Source organism: Thermobia domestica, chromosome 5 (genome assembly GCF_964235325.1).
Source record: "Thermobia domestica chromosome 5, izTheDome1.hap1.1, whole genome shotgun sequence".
Taxonomy (NCBI): domain Eukaryota; kingdom Metazoa; phylum Arthropoda; class Insecta; order Zygentoma; family Lepismatidae; genus Thermobia; species Thermobia domestica.
The window spans coordinates 25,601,506-25,605,191 of record NC_137458.1 but is presented as its reverse complement, the minus strand read 5'-3'; positions in this window follow the sequence as shown (position 1 = coordinate 25,605,191).

The following is a 3,686-nucleotide window of genomic DNA, read 5'->3' as shown; positions in this document are numbered from 1 at the left end:
AAATTGCAACACAGCTGAGGTCATTCACTTCTTTTCCCTAAGCAAAGGGAGGGTTTCCTCCATTAGAGGGCGGCTTCGCTGTGGTCTGTCTTATTAGCCACTCTAAGTAGCCTATGATCTTCACTCGTTAAGATCAAGCGACTGAATGACAAATTGGCAACACAGCTGAGGTCATTCACTTCTTTTCCCTAGGCAAAGGGAGGGTTTCCTCCGTTAGAGGGCGGCTTCGCTGTGGTCTGTCTTATTAGCCACTCTAAGTAGCCTATGATCTTCACTCGTCGAGATCAAACGACTGAATGACAAATTGGCAACACAACGGAGGTCATTCACTTCTTTTCCGTAAGCAAAGGGAGGGTTTCCTCCGTTAGAGGGCGGCTTCGCTGTGGTCTGTCTTATTAGCCACTCTAAGTAGCCTATGATCTTCACTCGTTAAGATCAAACGACTGAATGACAAATTGGCAACACAGCTGAGGTCATTCACTTCTTTTCCGTAAGCAAAGGGAGGGTTTCCTCCGTTAGAGGGCGGCTTCGCTGTGGTCTGTCTTATTAGCCATTCTAAGTAGCCTATGATCTTCACTCGTCGAGATCAAGCGACTGAATGACAAATTGGCTACACAACGGAGGTCATTCACTTCTTTTCCCTAAGCAAAGGGAGGGTTTCCTCCATTAGAGGGCGGCTTCGCTGTGGTCTGTCTTATTAGCCACTCTAAGTAGCCTATGATCTTCACTCGTCGAGATCAAACGACTGAATGACAAATTGGCAACACAACGGAGGTCATTCACTTCTTTTCCCTAAGCAAAGGGAGGGTTTCCTCCATTAGAGGGCGGCTTCGCTGTGGTCTGTCTTATTAGCCACTCTAAGTAGCCTATGATCTTCACTCGTCGAGATCAAACGACTGAATGACAAATTGGCAACACAACGGAGGTCATTCACTTCTTTTCCGTAAGCAAAGGGAGGGTTTCCTCCGTTAGAGGGCGGCTTCGCTGTGGTCTGTCTTATTAGCCATTCTAAGTAGCCTATGATCTTCACTCGTCGAGATCAAACGACTGAATGACAAATTGGCAACACAACGGAGGTCATTCACTTCTTTTCCGTAAGCAAAGGGAGGGTTTCCTCCGTTAGAGGGCGGCTTCGCTGTGGTCTGTCTTATTAGCCATTCTAAGTAGCCTATGATCTTCACTCGTCGAGATCAAACGACTGAATGACAAATTGGCAACACAACGGAGGTCATTCACTTCTTTTCCCTAAGCAAAGGGAGGGTTTCCTCCATTAGAGGGCGGCTTCGCTGTGGTCTGTCTTATTAGCCATTCTAAGTAGCCTATGATCTTCACTCGTCGAGATCAAACGACTGAATGACAAATTGGCAACACAACGGAGGTCATTCACTTCTTTTCCCTAAGCAAAGGGAGGGTTTCTTCCATTAGAGGGCGGCTTCGCTGTGGTCTGTCTTATTAGCCACTCTAACTAGCCTATGATCTTCACTCGTCGAGATCAAACGACTGAATGACAAATCGGCAACACAACGGAGGTCATTCACTTCTTTTCCGTAAGCAAAGGGAGGGTTTCCTCCGTTAGAGGGCGGCTTCGCTGTGGTCTGTCTTATTAGCCATTCTAAGTAGCCTATGATCTTCACTCGTCGAGATCAAACGACTGAATGACAAATTGGCAACACAACGGAGGTCATTCACTTCTTTTCCGTAAGCAAAGGGAGGGTTTCCTCCGTTAGAGGGCGGCTTCGCTGTGGTCTGTCTTATTAGCCATTCTAAGTAGCCTATGATCTTCACTCGTCGAGATCAAACGACTGAATGACAAATTGGCAACACAACGGAGGTCATTCACTTCTTTTCCCTAAGCAAAGGGAGGGTTTCCTCCATTAGAGGGCGGCTTCGCTGTGGTCTGTCTTATTAGCCATTCTAAGTAGCCTATGATCTTCACTCGTCGAGATCAAACGACTGAATGACAAATTGGCAACACAACGGAGGTCATTCACTTCTTTTCCCTAAGCAAAGGGAGGGTTTCCTCCATTAGAGGGCGGCTTCGCTGTGGTCTGTCTTATTAGCCACTCTAAGTAGCCTATGATCTTCACTCGTCGAGATCAAACGACTGAATGACAAATTGGCAACACAACGGAGGTCATTCACTTCTTTTCCGTAAGCAAAGGGAGGGTTTCCTCCGTTAGAGGGCGGCTTCGCTGTGGTCTGTCTTATTAGCCATTCTAAGTAGCCTATGATCTTCACTCGTCGAGATCAAACGACTGAATGACAAATTGGCAACACAACGGAGGTCATTCACTTCTTTTCCGTAAGCAAAGGGAGGGTTTCCTCCGTTAGAGGGCGGCTTCGCTGTGGTCTGTCTTATTAGCCATTCTAAGTAGCCTATGATCTTCACTGGTCGAGATCAAACGACTGAATGACAAATTGGCAACACAACGGAGGTCATTCACTTCTTTTCCGTAAGCAAAGGGAGGGTTTCCTCCGTTAGAGGGCGGCTTCGCTGTGGTCTGTCTTATTAGCCACTCTAAGTAGCCTACGATCTTCACTCGTCAAGACCAAACGACTGAATGACAAATTGACAACACAGCTGAGGTCATTCACTTCTTTTCCTTAAGCAAAGGGAGGGTTTCCTCCATTAGAGGGCGGCTTCGCTGTGCTCTGTCTTATTAGCCACTCTAAGTAGCCTATGATCTTCACTCGTCGAGATCAAACGACTGAATGACAAATTGGCAACACAACGGAGGTCATTCACTTCTTTTCCGTAAGCAAAGGGAGGGCTTCCTCCGTTAGAGGGCGGCTTCGCTGTGGTCTGTCTTATTAGCCATTCTAAGTAGCCTATGATCTTCACTCGTCGAGACCAAACGACTGAATGACAAATTGGCAACACAACGGAGGTCATTCACTTCTTTTCCGTAAGCAAAGGGAGGGTTTCCTCCATTAGAGGGCGGCTTCGCTGTGGTCTGTCTTATTAGCCACTCTAAGTAGCCTACGATCTTCACTCGTCAAGATCAAACGACTGAATGACAAATTGGCAACACAGCTGAGGTCATTCACTTCTTTTCCCTAAGCAAAGGGAGGGTTTCCTCCATTAGAGGGCGGCTTCGCTGTGGTCTGTCTTATTAGCCACTCTAAGTAGCCTATGATCTTCACTCGTTAAGATCAAGCGACTGAATGACAAATTGGCAACACAGCTGAGGTCATTCACTTCTTTTCCCTAAGCAAAGGGAGGGTTTCCTCCGTTAGAGGGCGGCTTCGCTGTGGTCTGTCTTATTAGCCACTCTAAGTAGCCTATGATCTTCACTCGTCGAGATCAAACGACTGAATGACAAGTTGGCAACACAACGGAGGTCATTCACTTCTTTTCCCTAAGCAAAGGGAGGGTTTCCTCCATTAGAGGGCGGCTTCGCTGTGGTCTGTCTTATTAGCCACTCTAAGTAGCCTACGATCTTCACTCGTCAAGATCAAACGACTGAATGACAAATTGGCAACACAGCTGAGGTCATTCACTTCTTTTCCCTAAGCAAAGGGAGGGTTTCCTCCATTAGAGGGCGGCTTCGCTGTGGTCTGTCTTATTAGCCACTCTAAGTAGCCTATGATCTTCACTCGTTAAGATCAAGCGACTGAATGACCAATTGGCAACACAGCTGAGGTCATTCACTTCTTTTCCCTAAGCAAAGGAAGGGTTTCCTCCG